A 19759-nucleotide genomic window follows, 5' to 3' on the forward strand; every position below is an offset into this window, starting at 1 on the left:
TGCAAACTTCTCCAAGAAAAGGTCATTTTGACCAAAAACCCTATAAAGTGAGACTAATAATTCTTACTTTGAAGTTGAGAGAACAATACCCGAAAAGTCAGAGGGCTTCCCAAAGAGGCACTGTGGGAAAAGGGAGTCTAGGACTACCTGGGTATTTCGTCTCCTGCTTCCCTGCTCCTTCCACCAGCAGAGTGGCCCATCACACAGCCATATATTACTTTAAGTGTGTGCTGTGCACGTATTCTCAATCAAGAGGTCTGCACGTAAGAAGGAGCTGCGGTAAAGTTGTCCAGGCCGGAAACTGAGATGGAAAGAGAACTGGAGTCCTTTGATTTCCTGGAGCTTCTGTCATTGGCACACCATGATCAATTACTTTATCTTTTCACTTTGATGCTGTCTCGCATTGTACTCTATTCCGAGGGTTGTTTCTTAGAAAAATCTACAAACCCAATGACAAATCTCTCTGCAGTGCTCATATGTTGTTTAAATTATTTTCTCTCCTCCTTCACGTTTCTCTTGATCACTCAGGGTTCTTGGAAACATATGCAGGACTTTAAGTCTAACTGCTTCTCTGTGGTCCTAACTGAAAGAATCTCAAATATACTGATTAATAGATAAACATAATTCAGGGACGGCTGGGTGGCTCTGTCGGTTAAGCATCTGACTCTTGGTTTTGGCTCAGGTCATGACCTCAGGGTCGTGAGATCAAGCCCCGTGTCCAGCTCCGTGCTGGGCGTGGTGCCTGCTTCAGATTCTCTCCCTCCCTTTCCCTTTCCCCCTCCCCACTGCTCTCTCTCTCTCTCTCAAATAAATCATCTTTTTTAAAAATTTAAAAAATAAATAAAAATAAGAAATAAGCATAATTGAAAATTACATATAAGGCAACTTGGCAAAGCACTGGGAAGAAAGTAACATTATCAGTGCTGGAAGGAGTGTCGGTTTAGAAGTATTTCCCCTCCATTTTATTTCATATGTTATGCCTTGATTAACAATGTTTATCATGTGGTTAAATAAAAGAATGAAATGGACTAAAATAAGTAAATGATTGTGTTCTCCTTTTTGGCTTCAAGTTTATAGAAAATCTTCATTAAAATAACTGTATTTGTTATTTGTAGGCATAAAGCAAAATTTCCAACAGGAAGCTTAACAATGAAACATACACGCAGGTGAGGATAAACATTGAGTCCATTTCCACTCTTTTCAGGTTAACCTGGGGTAAATTAATTAAGCCAGAGTCCTGCTGGGCAAAGTCCTTCTCTCATTACTCTGTTTTTGCCCTCTCCTCTTCCTATTGTCACAGAAAGACCTCAGGACCGAAAATAGATACTAATTATTTTCCACCTTTACCCCCACTGTTCAAAGCAGTGTGTGATGTTTTGACTGTGACATTAACACAGAGCTCATTAAAGCCACACAGACTGAATGAACTCACGAGAGTAAAGATTTTGTGCTCAGGGTTAAAGCTGAATAAATAACCTTATCTCCACAAAATAAGAATTTCAGGGCCAATATCAATGTTAGCATTAATATTAATATTGGTAAAGTCTAATGACAAAGGATAATAGCAGTACTATACCACAAATAAGCAACATGAGCAAATAAACATATCAAATCGTAAATGAGCATAAGCCTCTGTCATATCATGAAGAAAATACAAAAAGGCAACTTTTAAAATATTGCTGCTGATAGTAGGAAGAACAGTATTAGAAAAGAAAGTCACAGGTCACTTTCTTCATTGAATGTATTTACAAAAATTCTAAACAAAATATTAACAAATGAAGTCAGCAAGTTAAAACACACAAGAAGTAAAATGCACATGACCAGTTATGGTTTTTCTTGGGAATTCAAGTTCAGTCTATCAATTAAAAAACTAGTCCACGCAGACACAAGCACACGTACGTGCATGCCCCTGTGTGGACAGACAGACGCACACTCATACAGCTATACACCCACCCTCATTCTCCTGTAGTCAGTTAGTCTCCTTATGGTCAATTAGTTGTTTTTAAACCAAGATTAATACAAATAAGAAAAATGGTATGGGTTATTATGGGACTATCTCCACAACCTATTAATAACTAAAAAAATACAAATTATAAAACATTACAGTTACCAGGGGCCCATGGGTGGCTCAGTGGACTAAGCGTCTGCCTTTGGCTCAGGTCATGATATCAGGGCCCTGGGAAAAGACCACCACATCGGGCTCCCTGCTCAGCAGGGAACTTACTTCTCCCTCTCCCTCTGTTCCTCCGCCTGCTTATGCTCTCTCTCAAATAAATAAATACATCTTAAAAAAAATACAGGTAGCAAAATGTCTTGTTTAGAGAAATACATACAAAGCAAAATTATTATATATATAACCATTTGTATATATAAATGTTTACATGTATATACTTAAGTGTACATATATAAATTTGTATATATGCATATGTATCTATAATTTCCAAACAGAAAACTGGAAAAGTTCAATAACAGAAACCACACTTTAGCAGGGTTACCTTTGAAGAGTCTGGCGCTGAGAGGAGCTGAACCAAGTGGAGGCAGGGTAGAGTAACCATTCTCTAGGAGATGAAAGTCAGGGTGTTCCCCCCACAGCCCCTCACCCCACGCTTTGATAAGTAGAAAGGTACACAAGAGAAGTTTTGTGACTATGTTGCTTTTTCCCATGTGAGTATGTTTTAAAATTTGATGCTGAGGGGAGGGGGGTGTGGGAATGTGATAGACCGGTGATGGGTAGTAAGGAGGGCACGTATTGCATGGTGCACTGGTTGTTATACGCAACTAATGAATCATCGAGCGTTACATCAGAAGCCAGGGATGTACTGTATGGTGACTAACATAATATAATAAAAAATCATTAAAAAAAATTTGATGCTGAGAAGTAATGATGTGTCAAGAGTGAAGCACATTGATCATGTCAGTAAATACTGACAAGTTGTCCTTCCGAGACTGGAACAATCCATCACCAGTGAAAAGACAGTGACTGTGCCCTACATTGCCCACAAAATTAGATGGTGCCATTCTTCTATTTTCCAGTCTTGAAAATCTTGTAAGAGAAAAATTATGTCCTAATGTGATTTTCATACATCCTGGGGTTTCCTCTCCTCTGAATTCCCTGTCTCTAACCTTGGTGCCCTGGTCTATTGGATTTTAATGTTTTCTGAATATTTATAGATTTTTAAAAATGATCTAAATATTGATCCTCATTGTTATACATGCAGCGGATACTTCTTAAGTGTTTAGCATATATTTTAATTTTACAAGGACTTTGTCATATTTTTATGATGTCAGAGTTACCATGATTTCTGTTATGTTTTTTTGCCATAAAGGGAAAAACTCTCATTTCACGATTTGGTGGCAAGGTTATTTCTTTTTTTGGGGGGGATTTCTCTCTCTCTTTTCTTTTTTTTATTATATGTTATTCACCATACAGTAAATCATTAGTTTCTGATGTAGTGTTCCATGATTCATTGTTTGCGTATAACACCCAGTGCTCAATGCAATACGTGCCCTCCTTACTACCCATCACCGGCCTATCCCAGTCCCCCACCCCCTCCCCTCTGAAACCCTCAGTTTTTTTCCCAGCAAGGTTATTTCTGATCCCAACGAAAAAATACATTTTTAAAAAATGTCCCTAAAATGCATTTACAACTCTGTTTTGTGTTTATCATTTAGATGTTTCTGAAATTTATTTTTGTGATTCCCTATATTCACCACTGATTTGAAATGCCACCTTTATGATAATTGTTTCATATATATATGGTCTCTTAATATTATCTATTGTGTCTCAATGACTCAACATTTCTATATCTATATGATATTGTTCTAATTACTCTGGATTTATAACATGCCTTCCTTCTTGGTAAGGCAAGTTCCCTTACTGTTCTACATGTCTTTGGTTATTCTTGGGGATCTTTTTCCAGATGAATTTATAATTAAATTATCAAGATAAATAACAGTGCTCCTGGGAAATTTTTCATAAAAATTAGCTGATTGGATGTTGTAATGAGCACAGGATTGCTCTTTTCCGCTCTGGAGTCTGCCCCAATGAAAGACTACCCACCTCGCTGTGTGTTCAGAGAACAGACACCTTTTACATAATTCGTGCTTGTTTTTTGTTTAAAGAGCCCTAGGCATACCCTGCTGGGATTCCTTTTAGATATTGTGTAAGCTTTTTTGGTAGTTATGGTTTGCAGAATTGTTTTCTTCTTATAATAGCTAAATAGCTATTCCTTTAATAAGACAGTGCTGTCCCTTCCACTCCTAATTCATGCTGACCCCCGCAAGTTGAGTCTTAGTGGGTGAATTATCAAACTCACAGCTGTGAGTCACAGGGACTTGATGACACTAGGACCTCCTGAGAAGTGTACAAAAACCCTCTTTCATTGTCCTCCTAAAATATAGGGGGCTGAGTTCACACAGACCTGGTTACAACCAATCCTGGACTGAGGGGACACAGTTTGGGCACCAAAGATGCTTAACTTCTTCCAGGAGTGAACTTCAAAAACTCTATTGTCTGGCCATACATTCACATCTGCCTAAAAGAATATCACTTAGTTTTGTGACCACTTAGTGTCCTAACATTACGAGGTTAACAAACTATTTGTAGTTTTCCTATATTTGCCTTTTTCTTTCCTTGATCTTGTTACAAAATTTAATTCACACTATTGCTTGTAGCGGTAGTAAGCTCCTTTTCAGAACTGATGAATATTTCGTCGTGAATCTATTATCCCATTGCCTTCTGAATTGTTCGCTCTTATGAACGACCTCTTGAATATTCTTAACTCCTGAGCTGAAGTTTATATATGGATGTAATTACTGGGCCATAGAGTATGCAAAATTTCAACCTTACCAAAGACTGTCAAAATGTATTTAAAATACATTTTAAACATCTTTGTACCAAATTACCTTCACAATAGCTATCAAACAGAGATTACATTACAGCAAATTATCCCAAACATTAGAGATTTTTAGACTTCCTTAAAGTACTTAACAAAATTATTTTTGAAATATTAAATAGTTAATGCTCAATATTTTAAACAGTCAGACCAAGTTTCAAAATATTCTATATTTTTCCTGTTTTGATCCTTATGTAGAAATTTCTTCTTTGAATCTCATTACTATGTAATCTCAGATTGAAACACAGTAAAATAGAGATCTTGAATTTGCCCTTTTAATCACATTCACCTTTTGAAAATATCAACAGGAATTCCACAAAATGTTATATTTGATAGAAAATTGTGTACTCGGTTTCTTTGAGAAAATTTATATTTGTGCTCTACTGTAGCCTCAAAATGCTAGTGGAATTTGATATAAAACAGCAAATTTTGGAACATATGACCATATTATTACTAATATCACTGAAGTATCTGAAAATAAATGTCATGCTTTAATACAGCTGGGGCTTACATGGCAATGTCCATCCCTTCTTCAGAGACAGCTTGAACTCATTTCACTTTGCACAACTTTAATGTGTACTACCATTCTGACCATGTCCTGTAGAAAACATTCTTAATTTTGCCCAAATAGATGCAAAAATAATGAAATACATAAGAGTTTGTGCTGGCATTGTGTGAAGTGTTTTTGTAAAAGCAATCCTTGCTTGCTTTCATTTGCCTGCACGAGACAATTACAGTAAAACTAGCAAAATGAACATATAGTTGAACAGTGAGATGTCTACATCGTGGTCCTGGTCTTGCACAAACAGCCTGTATTCTTCTCTGAAGGGTCATGGCAATGACATCAGCCTGTTTGCCTAATATCTTTGTTATTACAAAACATTTCAACAAAACATTTAAAATGATTTTTTCCCTTGTGTATGTTCCTTCATTCGTGTTGTGTCAGTTTATTGTGAGAACTTAAAGTGCATTCTGATTTTTAATTTCTGGTGACATGTGACAACTTTTTTCTTGATATTACGGGATCTCAACCCTATCTACTTGGTTTCTGCTTCCTCTGCTGGTTCTTTTCACTTTGGAGCCCTTCAGCTTCTCAACCCCATTTCTCATCTCCTCTCACTCTATCTTCTGGTCCTATCTACAGGCTGAAGACTCCGTGTTTCTATTTTCTGTGTCTATCAGTTCCATGATCAAGAAAACCCAACTTACCTGCAGGCAGTGGGAGAGGAATGGGGATAATAATCCTTCTACCACCGTAGTCTCAATTAAATCCTTAACCCTTGTCCATGTCATGGTTTCACACACAGGATTATGGTCATTCTTGTTTCATTAGATCTTGAATATTGGCATCCTTAGTTCCTATAAATGTTTATTTTCACACATTAATGAAGATAATTTTTAAAATGAGCGCAGCATATCATTGCATTGCTTCTGTGAGGTAATGACGGGATTGTAGGTGGGGGAGCTGCAGTGGGTGGGAGAGGTTCCTGCCCATATTCACAGTGAATGTACGATTTGCAACCTACTTAGCAAAGAGTACGGGATGTTGTCAGAAGTGAGGCGGCCACGCAGAGAAGGAGCAGACCCCCCATTTCAGGGCTGCTTTCCTTGGCCATGGAGGTCCTGATGGGGGTGGACTCAGCAGTGACACGGTGGGAGCAGGGGGTTTAACGACCTCTGGGAAGTCCCATTGTTACTACAGCATAGATGCCTTTATTCAGGGCTTCCATCCCCGCCAGGGAACTCACACAAAACACCCATGCACTTCATTTAAGAGGTTTGCAAATGTTGGGGTCTTCTGGAGTTACAAAATAATATCGTCAGGGGCGCCTGGGTGGCTCAGTCATTAAGCGTCTGCCTTCAGCTCAGGTCATGATCCCAGGGTCCTGGGATCGAGCCCCGCATCAGGCTCCCTGCTCAGCAGGAAGTCTGCTTCTCCCTCTCCCACTCCCCCTGCTTGTCTTCCCTCTTTCTCTGTGTCTCTCTCTGTCAAATAAATAAAATATTAAAAAAAAATAAATAGTAATATCTTCATTTGGTAGAGAAAGCAGAGTCAGTATTAGGTGTCCTAAGCATAGCCACTAAAAATCTGGGTATTGTCTTCCCAATTTATTCCTTGATTTAAAATAGAAGCAAATTATTTCAACTCTTTAAAAGTTTTTTTATTTAATTCAATTTAATTAACATATAGCGTATTATTAGTTTCAGAGGTACAATTTAGTGATCCATTAGTCTTACATCACACCCAGTGCTCATCACATCACGTGCCCTCCTTAATGCCCATCACCCAGTTACCCCATCCCTCCATCCACCCCCCTGCCAGCAACCCTCAGTTCGGAGTCACTTATGGTTTGCCTCCCTCTCTGTTTACATCTTATTTTATTTTTCCTTCCCTTCCCCATGCTCATCTGTTTTGTTTCTTAAATTCCACATATGAGTTAAATCATATGGTATTTGTCTTTCAACTCTCTTGTATGCCTTTTGCCAGCCAAAAATTTAACTAGTTTTAAAAGAGAGTTGAAAGATTATCATCAATCTCAAAAACATTCATTCTAAAGACAGAACGGGAGTCAAGAGGCTGAATTTCTAAATAAGGAAAATGTGTCCTTGCCTTAACAAACATATGAGTGACAAATCTGCCGATGTCTATCCAAAAAACCATATTATTTCCAAACCTGGGACAATGTGAACAACAGAAAAATGTATGTGGATAAAACCTGAGGTTAGAGCTATGCTGTAGTGATGAAAAAATAAAAATCATAACACTGAGACTTGAACTCATTCTCTAAAAAATAAAAAATAAGAAAGGAACTGAGTTGCAAGGTGAGTTGGTTGAATGATGGTGGCCCCCCAAAACGAAAGGTCTGTGCCCTAATACCCAACCTGGCCCCTGTAAATACAGACTTATTGGTTAAAGGGGCCTTTGCAGATAAAATTAAATTAAGGGTTTTGAGATGAGATTATCCTGGATTATCCAGGCAGATCCTAAATCCAATCCCAAGTGCCCTTGTAACACAGAGAAGACAGAGGACAAGGCCGCATGGAGACTGGGACAGAGTTGGAGTGAGGCTGCCAGGACCCACAGAAGCATCTGGAGCCCCCAGATGCCTGAAGACATGAGGAGGCCTTCTCCCCCGAGCCTCTGCAGGGAGTGAGGCCATGCCAACAACTTGATTTGGGACTTCTGGTCTACAGAACAGGGAGAGAATTAATATCTATTGTCTTAAGCCCCCTCATTTGTAGTCATTTATTGAAAAGCAACCACAGGAAACTAATACACAGAGATTAATCAGTAGCTTTGATTTTTAGCCTTAATTATATCCTAAGCATTACTCCAAGTGTTTTTCTTTTCATAACACTTAGAGATATGTAGCTGTGATTACCTCTGTAGAACGGAGAGAAAAGCAAAGTACAGGGAGTGTATTAGTCAAGGTTCTCCAGAGAAACCAAGGAGAGAGAGAGGAAGAAGAAGGAGGAGGAGAAGAAGAAGAAGGAGGAAGGGGAGGGGGAGATGGAGGAGAAAAAGAAGAAGAAGGAGGAGGAGGAGGAAGAGAAGGGCAAGGAGAAGAGGAAGGGAAGAAGAGGAGAGATTTCGAGGAATTGCTCCAGTGATTGTGGGGACTAACAAGTCTGAAATCTGTAGGCCAGGCTGGCAGGCTGCAGGGCAGCAGGGGGAAAACTCAGGTAGGGTTTCTATGTTGCAATCTTGAGGCAGAATCCCCTCTTCCTCAGGAAACCCCAGCCTTTGGTATTTAGGACTTCAACTGATTGGATGAGGCCCACCCACATTAGGGAGGGTCATCTCCACTATTCAGTCTAGTGATTTAAATGTCAATCACATCCAAAAATTACCTTCACAACAATATATAGACTGATGTCTAACCAAACAACTCAGCATCATAGCCTCACCAAGGCAAGGCATGAAATTAACCGTCAGTCACAGAGACACAAAGTAACTTCCCCCAGGTTGCACAGCTAGAAAGTCCGGAGCCATATTTTGAAGCCAGTCAACCCCCCGTGGAGCCCACCCACCCAGCTACTGCTCTAAACTAGTCTGCTGTTGTAGTGATGTATGAGCGGGTTGCCCTGTTTTCTGTTTTCCGAAACCACATTTCAAATACAAAAAAAAAAAAAAAAAAAAAAAAAAAAAAACACAAAAAAAAAAAAAAAAAAAAAAAAAAAAAAACCCACTTAAAAGGAAACACAAACATGAAAAGTGAGCTAACCATGGACATGCACAAGGTTAGAAGAAACCAGAACAGTTTGAAAGCGGTGACTGACAGCTCCCAGCCGCTAATGAGCAACAGGTATTCAGAGTGTCGATTTTCTTCAGTTAAGGAGCAATACAGTGGCAGAAGCGACACAGTGTCGCAGGGGAGTGACAGATGGGCGGCTGGGACACCAGGAAGGCTGTGGATAACGTTTACCGCCTCCCTTCACAGGATTCATAGGGGATTTAATTACTGCGGACTTTTCTCCTTCTTTTTACATTTCATGAATTAGACATTGAGTTTCAGCAACCATTCTCGAGTCTCCTACAAGTCTCCGGCTAGAAAGTTTGCCAAGAAAATATCCTTGTTTATCATAAAAGTAAATCTAGAGGACACTTGAGTCCCCTCATGGCTTATGTACGGTACACACTTAGGTACCTTTAGCGGCATCGTGTGTTTCAGATAAAGGTGGTGTCGCTCTGTTCTAAATCTTCCTGGAGAGCTGTGTGCCCCATAATGAGGCCTGAACAGACTGGAGGTGGTAGGTGTCTTAATAACAAAGCTTCCACCTAATAACCAAGACGAGAAGCCTCCGGAGCGTCTGTTGGTTAATTAATATTGTAGAAAATGGAAGCATTGGCATCAATCGGGGAAAAAGCATAAAGAAACTTTCTCCGCTGCGATGAGCAGCACACACACACACACACGCACAGGCGCACGCACGCACACATACGCACGCACACGCACATATGCACGGACACGCACATACGCACACACACGCACGCCTACACACACACACAGACGCACATAAAAACAGATTCAGACCTAATCATCTTGGATATAAATTTTGTCTTCCTCTCACTGAATAAAGGACTTTGTCATTTTCTGGTGGATAACCAGAAACGGACAGAGTTGAAATCAGTGGAAAGGGAGATAAGGTGAGAGAGAGAGGGCGCTCTTTTCTGTTAGTTTTGTTTCTTTATGTTGGAGTTTAATGACTGATGTTGTAAGAGCTTCATACGCTCTGTGTGCACAGAATTGCTCAGGAACCCCAAGACCCAGAAGAGGCCTCCGGGAGGTGTGCGCAAGGCCACTGCCACCCCCGAAGTTGTCTGGTACTTGGGAGCGCAGGACTTGGAGTCTGTGGGTCAAGGCTTCTCCTCCTTCCTGGCACAGCTACTCCAAAGCATCCAGGGCAGCCCCTGAGAGGACAGCTGTCCGCGAGCAGACCCTTAGTGGAGGGGTTGCGGGGAGGGGTCGGGGGTCCTGGTCGGGGACTTCGGGACACAGTTGGATGAGGGGAGTGGTCAGAGGTCCTATTGGAGTGGGGAGCACTGAGATAGGGGCCAGGGTGAGATGCGACAGCCAACGAAGGGGGGCCACGTCAGGTTGCTTCGAAGGAGGGACCCAGGCCCAGTAGAATGAGCAGTTCCCCACATGCAGCCCTTCCCTCTCCCTGGCCCCAGGGGAAGCGCAGGTGTCCTGGCATTCAGGTCCCTTTCTCCCTGCAAAGCAGGCAGCTCGGGGAGGGTGTCCACGGTCCAGGAGTCCCCCCCCCCAGCCTGGTGTCCCGGGGCCTGGGTCCCACAGGGCTGATGGGCTTGGTCCAGGGCTGCAGGCATGGGCTCTGCACCAGCCGCTCCCAGGAAGGCTGCCTCCGGCACAGGGGCCGCAGCCGCTCAGGGATGGTCAGCCAGAGTCGGTCAGCCGGTCCTGTACCTGCACACCTCTGAGGGACCATCCCAGGGGCCTTCCCGGCTGTCCTGAGAGGGACACTTGAGGCCAGGCCCCGGGTTTGGAAGGTGCCAACACAATTGATTGGCTAATGGAAAGTGTCCTGGCTTGGGCAATACTCACCTGAGGCCGTGTGCAGGTGGGAGGCAGGAGAAGGAGGCACGTCCTTCTCTAACTGCCCCAAGGCCAGGCGTTGACCATCCTCCACCCCCTTCTAGGGGTGTCCTCACAGTCTGCTCTGTCTTCTCCGAGCAAGAAGAAGTCATGAAGGAGAACTCGAGAAAGCTTTCCCATGTCACAGGCAGCTTGGGGATTCCCAGTCTCAAACCTTGAGAGAGTCTTCAGGGAAAAATGCCCCCTCCCCACAAACACCTCTCCCCCCCACACACACACATCCACACACACTTCAGTACTCTATGACATTACTTAGAGACTGCAATCGTTTTATTTATATTCATTTGGGAGTTTTAAAAACACAATATGTAAGTATGAGTTTTATTCTTGTTTTTGTTTAATTTTATTTTGCTTAAGTAGGACTGCAGCAGATGTTGGTGGCGGGTAACACATCACAGCCACCAGGCCCTCTCCAGCCCATCCCAGCATCTGTTGTACACACCCCAACACTAAGTTTTGGGACAGGAAAACCCCATCTCACACCATTTCAATAATGTCTAATGATTCAATATTTCTTAAACTTTTTTATATCCCCTTAAAGAAACCCCATACGCATTTGCGGTGAGTCCCCACTTGTCCCTCCCCCAGCACCTCCAAACACTAACCTGCTTCTGTCTTTATAGATTGTGTTTTCTGGACATTCCATATAACTGGAACCATACAGCATGTTACTTGTTGAACCTAGCTTCTTTCATTTAGCATAATGTTTTAAAGGATCATCCATGTCATAGCGTGTGTATATCACAGCTTCTTATGGCTGAATATTCCATGTGTGTATAAAGCAACTTTTGTTTATCCGTTTATCAACTGATGGACATTTGGGTTGTTCGCATTTTTGGCTATGATGACTACTGCTGCTGAGAACATTTGTGCACCTGTGTGGACCTAGGCTTTCAGTGATCTTGAGTATGTAGCCAAGAGTGGCATTGCTCTGTTAGAACATGCATACAGTTGCCATGTATGTAGACGGTTTGCTCAAGGCTCTGATGGCTGTTGGCATTCATTGGCTTGTGTCCACACCCCTCCTGCCTCTGTCTTCATATGACCTTTTTTCTCTTTATGTGTGTGTATCTCTCCCTTATTAAGATATTGGTAATAGAACTGGAGGTTCATACTGATAATTAAGGATAATCTTCTTGTATTAAAAGAGTTACCTTAATCACATCTGCATAAACTTTGCCGAGGAAGTTAGCACATACCAGGTTGCAGGGTTGAGACTTTAGACACATCTTTGGGTGCTGTACTCAGAGTGCCTATCAAGGAATTTGTCCCTTTCATCCAGGTTATGCAATTTGTTGGGACACAATTATTCAAAGTATTTCCTTATAATCTTTTTAAAATTATTCAACAGTCAGTAGCAATGTGTCTTCTTTCATTCCTGAATTTAGAAATTTGAGTCTTTTTTTTCTCCATCAGTCTAGCAAAAGGTTTGTCCATTTTGTTGATCTTTTCAAAAATGAGCTTTTGTTTTTATTGATATTTTCTATTTCCCATCCTCTAGTTCATTCCCTTCTATTTTTATCCTTATTATTGCATTATTCATGTTTACTTTGATTTACTTTGTTGAGCTTTAGTTTGTATGCTTTCAACTCTGGAATTCCACTTGGTTCTTCAACTGCTGCCCCTCCCCCTAACTTCTAGTATTTCACTGATACTCTTTGTTTCGGAAGACGTTGTTCCTACCTTATTTCCGTTCCTTAGACATAGCTTCATCTAGTTCTCTGAACACAAAAATAGCTAATTAAAAGTTTTTGTCTAGTAAGTGCAACATCTGGGCTTCCTCAGGGACAATTTCTAGTTTTGTTTCATATTTCATAATTTATTGTTTAAAGTTGGACATTTTATTTATTTATTCATTCACCCATTCATCCATTCACTTATTTATTTGAGAGAAGGAGAAGGAGAGTGAGAGTGTGAGAGTGTGAGTGGAGGGAAAGGGGCAGAGAAAGAGGAAGAGAAAGAATCTTAAGAAGGCTCCACACTGAGCACGGAGACCAACCCAGGGCTCCATCTCATGACCCTGAGATCATGACCTGAGCTGAAATGAAGAGTCGGATGCTTAACCCACTGAGCCACCCACCAGTCCCTGAAAATTGGACATTTTAAATAATATAATGTGGCAACTGTGAGGATAAGATCCTTCCCCTTCCCAGGGGTTTGTTGGTGTTTTGGGTATTGCTTTTTGTGTATTTACTGACTTTTCCAAACTAATACGAAAGTCCGTAGCCTTTGTTGTGTGTAACAGCTGGTCTCTGCTTAGTAAGCTTGGCGGCCACCCAATTATCCAACAGAAATTTCCTTATATGCCTTGAACCAGTGAGTGTCCCAACCTTTGCTGAGAAGCTCTGTGCACATGTTGGGGCATGCTGTTTAACTCCTCCAGCAGACAGTTTGCAGCTCTCTCTTGCTCTTAACACCTGCTTGTGCAAAGCCCCAAGGCAGCCACAGCAGGAGATCATGGCCTTCTCAGTTCTTTCACGTGCATGCAGAGAGCTGCTCCCATGTATGCGGACGTCTGGTTCCCCAGTAATACGGGAAACCTTTCAAAGTCCCCATGGGCATCTCATTCCACAATTTTTCCTTTTAAATTTTTGGCCAATTTCTTGTTTGCTTCAACTGAATCATCTCAGGCAGCTGCAATGTTTAACAACTATCGCTGATTGTTGTCCGAACCAAACAAAACAAAACAAAATAAAACAAAAAACGGGAAAAGCTGTTCATACTGACAGAACTCTTGGTCAGTAGTACGTCTATGAGATGGGGTGTGGGGGATCCAGGGAAATGACAGGTCAAATAGTAACAGTTCTATGGGATAAGGTTTTGGGGAATTCCAAAATCTGCCCTTTTGAGTGGCTTCCAGAAGGCTGTTTTTTGTTGCTACCATGCTTGTCAAGCTATTGGTTTTCAAGGCTGTCATGAAGTTTCATGATGAAGGTGGTAAGGATACAGCAAGCTGACTCATTATGTATATCACTGCTGTTACAGATATTCAGCTATTTTCCAGAGTAAATGCTCCTTGACTCTGTGTAGTTTGCTTAATGTCCAGGGTTTTGAAAGTGTTGGTTTCGTGAATTATTGCCAGCGCTCTTGTTGCTTATGTAGACGAGCAGATTTTAGAGAGACACCGATTGCCATTACAGAAGTGGATCTTACACCTGATTTTTAAAATGCAGGATGCATTAAATTGTTTGAACACCACCTTCCTAATGGATCTCCAGGCACAGATGAAGAGTAAAGAAGAAGAATCATAGCTGTACAACTGTGCGTAGTGTTTACCTTCTGAACAGCAGCAGGTGAAAAATCTATGGCCTGTATTGGTGGGGGTGTTATCACCTTTGAAAAACCTTGCAAATTTGCAAAAACATACAGCTCAATATTTTTCTTCAGTTCTCGCTGTCAAAATAAAAGTTTCTGTAATCATTTCTCCAATGCCTGTTTTCTTTTCTCCTTATCTGTGAAAAGAATTTTGTCAAGCATATTGTGAAATGTCTGAGTTCTGGAGAAAGGAAGCTGACTTGTAATATTTTTCTAAAATTTACAGAAAGTAGAAGGATCCTTTATATCTACAGAGACACAGCTGCATTCCCATAGGGGAAATTTTTAAATTACATGAGCCATTATTCTTTTTAAGTTCAGCAGTTAGATACTGAAGAGATATGCTTTTTGTACTACAAAATATAGGCTTTGTTTAGAAAGCTTTATATATTTGTTTTTGATCAAAATGATAGGTATTTATTTTCTTTTTCTTACATGTCATGCACGACAATCCTTTGTAAGTAAAGCTCTTTCTGAAATAAATTATGATAAGCCTGTCAGATAGATCAGCACTAAAGCCAACTTAGGAAAAATTCAGCTAATTTCAGAATGAAATCTAAAGTTAAAACCTGGTTTTATCTCACTCCATTTACTGATCAGCCCGAAGAATGTCAGTCGGGGTGGGGGGGGGTGTATTTTACCCTCTCATCGAGATAAGTGCACATGATTTCAGTTTTCCTACCAAAATTTACAAGAAAGGGTTGCAATCTTTTCTAGGGCAAAGGGTAGCTCGTCATCTTCCTGGGAACTCAGTATCTTCTTTTTCCAGAAAGTTCAAAAGATTTGCCTCCAAGGCTTTGAAACACAAAAGCGTTAAATACATTGATGTTTGTTATTTTATTTTATTTATTTATTTTTATTTATTTACTTTTTATTTATTTTTTTATTATGTCCGTTGGCCAGCATAGAGTACATCATTAGTGTTCAACAATTCATTAGTTGCCTATCACACCCAGTGCTCATCACATCCCATGCCCTCCTTCATGCCCATCACCCGGATGTTTGTTATTTTAAGTCATTCTGCAGTGCAGGCTAGAACATCTGGCTTCTTCTCAGGTATCTGTCAGAGTGGCTGTGAAAGAGCTCTCCAGAAAGCAGGACCTCAGGTGGACAATCTTATCAGCCACGTGCACCCAGAAGTGAGAGGCAGTGAGATGTTTTGTTTGTGTTTGCTTGTTTGTTTCTTTTAACTTCTTTTGAGAGAAAAGATGAACTGGGCTGGGAGTGGGGGGTGGGGGTGGGAAATGCCCAGATGAGAGTGAAGGCCACTGGGCACGAGGGAGGAAAGGGCTTTGGCCACTGGGAGAAAGTTTTCGAAAGTACATCTGATTCCACAGGATTGCAGCTTTCACTGGGTGTGCAGCCCCCACGATGCTGCGTCCGGACTTTAAAATCGTCCGTACTTGTAATAGGGCTTCGCTGCAAGTGAATTGAGAGGCAGGACATACCATTTTTATTTTGTTTTGTTTTTTTAAATATTTTATTTACTTATTTGTCAGAGAGAGAGAAAGAGAGAGCACAGCAGGGAATGCTGCAGGCACAGGGAGAAGCATACTCCCAGCTGAGCAGGGAGTCCCACGCGGGACTCGATCCTAGGACTCTGGGATCATGACCTGAACCAGAGCCACACGCTTAGCTGACTGAGCCACACAGGCGTCCTCAGAACACTCTGTTTTCTACTTTGCACAGGAAGTCCTAGCAGCCACGGTGTCTGTGATGGCAGGAGAGTTTTGAGGGTAGGAGAAGGTCACCTGCTCCTCATGCAATACCTTGATTTGGTTGGCAAAGGGCAGGGTGGGCACGTTTTCCAGCAGAGAAGTGATGCTGGCAACATCTCTCGTGCTGAAAACTTGTCAGGTCACATCATATCAACCGTTGTTTGCCCTGCTGCTTGTCATATACAATGTCTCAAAGTGCTATGTTTTGACACTTAATGTGTAACAAAATGCCAGTGTTGTGTCTTTGTTAGTCCCGCTGAAAGAAGTAAGTTCTAATTGACACAGAGCTTAGTGCTGTTTTTGCTGTAGTCACCTTAACTTGGAACCACTGTGTACTCCCCATGATTTATGAGAAGTGGTCACTTAGCTCTGAGTATGAATATGATAGTCCCCTCTTGGATGACACTGATAGATCTCAGAGAAGTTAGTAGTTGGTAAAGTAGGAGAGAATATTCCAGCAGGAAGGCTTATATTGGCAGGAGAGGGATGGAGAGATCTGATAATATAGATGGCTTGGTGAAGAGAAAGAACATTGTACTCAATGTCATTTACATTACCTTCTGCCCAAATTAAGGAGTCTCCTGCCTTCTTCCTGAGTCAAGGTCTCATAAAATAACACTTTCCTGTATGCAGAATAAAAATGCACACGAAGACACATTCTCTCCTTTGCCTGAGGCATCTTTCTCTGGCTCCTGAACTGTGTTCCCCCTGCTGCCTGTCCCTGAGACCCCCCTGGCTGCCCATCTGGCCCCAACCAGCCGTGTCTTTGTGCTAAATCACGCTGTCTCTGATCTGGCCTGCTGCACTATGACAGGGGTGACAAATCTATGTCTTTATGAAGAACAAACTTTACTAGAACGAAAGGGCAACTCTGTGAACAGCTCTCCCAGGGAAAGTGTAGGTTATAAAGAAGTGGAAAGTATTGATGCTAAAGATAGAAAATTCTCCAGTACACACGTTTTCCCGTCTTTGGAAGGATAGTAATTCAGCCCTACAAGAAAAAAGACTTCAGAAAGACAGTTTTAAATACAAGGGGAATCATTAGTATTTAACAGACACTCTTTTAAAAAAGTGTGGGATGAAACAGGAGAAAGAACTCTCTAGAAGGAAAGCAGATGCAATGAGAGTTGAGGTCCTCCCATGATCCTATACTAACAGATGGAAGCGTCTTCTCCGTCTCCACCAGATATCTTGTTGTTCTCAGCCCTGGCTCAAATTAATCCAAACATAATTTGTATTTACCTTTCTAAAAGGTACTGGTGACTTCTGATGTGTATGCAGTTAGGGAAGAGGAACAAAAGACAGCTGTGTGTCCAGTGACCTATCACACCTGAGTCCCCTATGAAGGCAAAACACCACAGAGGTGCCATTCTGTCCCACCGATCCCCCAGGGAACAGACCATCTTCCAGGAGAAGCAAATGAGGAGCTCTTGTCCCCTCCTGGTGACAACATGTCTGCAGTGTTTACAAATCTCAGGATGTTTCCATGTCTCTGCTGCCAATGTCCCCAGAGTAGAGAAAACCAGGGATGACCTTCACGCGTCCCCGTTTTTCAGCAGGAATTCAAACTCCAGTTCATTCATGATAATATCCTATTGAATGAAACAAAAGCTTTGCTGGTTCTTTATCTTAATACAGAAAATTCCACTTTCAAGAGACTCTTGCTATGCAACCAAACTATGTTCTTAAGTGTTTCCCCACCTCAGATTACCATACATAAAAGGACACCTTGAAATCCAGTCAAAGGGTTGCTCACAGTGTAAGTGACTCCTAGCTGAGCTCCACAGAGCAGATGTTCTGTTTTAACTCCCACTTTTATTACTAAAATCCACATGAGACATGGCTGAAACTTGAGTAACCACATACAGAAATGTCATCTCAAAAATACCTGCAATATTGTTTAGCCAATTTTAATCTTGATTTTGCTGAACCAAGAATTATACAGCTGTCTAGTTCCTGAGAGAAATATCCTGACTAGAATGAAAATGTGGCCAAGCTAATAGAAATAGCCACCATAGAGAGCAATTTTTAAAAAGAACATATCCCAAAGTGATTGAACGCTACTGTTTCCCTGGAAGCCAATATGATACTGTATTGTGCAGAGTTTATATTTATGGAGTTGTTAAAACATATACGGGCCTTTAAACATTGAGCTTAGGTCCAATTTATGGCCCAAAGAAGAAAACACTTTCTATGGTGTGGTTGATCCTGGAAACTCTTTAACCCTGTAGTTCATGGTTGGGGTTACAGGTGATCAATAAGATTTGGGATGCAATAGATTATGAGATGTGGATAATGGTGATCCATAGGTTCTTCCTATAAAACACTGTTTCAATTCTTGTAATTAAAGAATTAACTGGTATCTAAAGATGCAAGTGCTTTTTCCAACCAGAAGTTCTTGGGCACGTGGGGGCAGCTCCAGTGCATCCGTGGAGTAGCTGTGGCCACCAGGGTGTTCCCTTGGTGGCATCCTTCCAATGGCCCTTCCCTACAGCCCTGCCTCCAATTGCCATGCCCCTTCCTGAGCCACACTTTCCTGGGCAAGGGTCTTCAGAATTCCTCAGTCCACATCAGCCACAAGGAGATGACGAATTCCCATACATGGTGTGATTGTCATGAGGAACAAACAAGATAATTGAGGGGCTTCTCTTTGTAAACCCCCCAGTTCTCCCCTGGACCATCAGGTCCCATGTTTGCCCCTCTGACTCAGCACCCACTCTCTGGACCAATTTCAGGTCTTGCAGTGGAAATGTCTGCCTTTGTAACAGCCCTCTGACTTCTTCCTGACCCACATGTCTTCTTCCTCCACCTGAAATGTATGTACCCCTTCAGGAATTGTAGATATTTCAGACAGAAATACCAAGATATTTATTTAAAAACAATTTTCATCTTTCCAATTGTTTTAAATTTCAATTCTTCTAAAACAACACACTAGAAACAAAAGAGGAAATATTGGGTGGAAAATTCAACACCTAATCTGTTAACGTTTTTTTAACATATTCCTCAAAGAATTGGCATTGACCTCTGCTCTAGGATATACGGCCATAAAATGGTCCAATAGATTTATCAGCACCTCTCAAACTTCATTGTAGAATCAAAAACCTCCATATAAACATTAAATTACTGCAGTTTACTTGAAATTTACTATCCAATGAAATAACGATCACAGTAGGTTCTAGGGTCTACTGTGTGTATTCGCATGTCAGGTTCCGTCTGCCCTGCAGATGGGCTGTGTGAACCTGGACAGGATGCCTGGACTCTCTGTGCTGTTTCATCATCTGTAAGCTGAGGGCAGCAAGGGTATTTGTCCCAGGGCTCACACGCAGATTGAACTTGTCATCGGACACAGAGGGAACAGGGGAGACAAGGCAGGCCACAGGATGCACGGGGCACTTCTTTTGTCTTGTCAAGATAGACCATCCCAAGACTTTGGGCTGCTATTCATGTCTCCTTCTTGACCTCTAACTCACAAAACTTTGATGATTCATTCACCTTCCTATCTCTTTTTCATGACTCAGTTTCAAGAGAGCAGGGAACTATGAATTTCTTCCCTTTGTTCTAATGCATGTTGCTGGAGAAATGTTTAGCAAATGGTCATCAAATGAGGAATGAATGGTTGGATGGAAAAGGGTCTCCCAATAAAAACTGTCAGTGCTTCCGTAACTGACAACAAAATCAGGGACTTAACATGTAAAATCTTCCCCAATCTGTC

The sequence above is a fragment of the Ailuropoda melanoleuca genome, chromosome 3 (assembly GCF_002007445.2).
Source record: "Ailuropoda melanoleuca isolate Jingjing chromosome 3, ASM200744v2, whole genome shotgun sequence".
NCBI classification, from domain to species: Eukaryota; Metazoa; Chordata; class Mammalia; order Carnivora; family Ursidae; genus Ailuropoda; species Ailuropoda melanoleuca.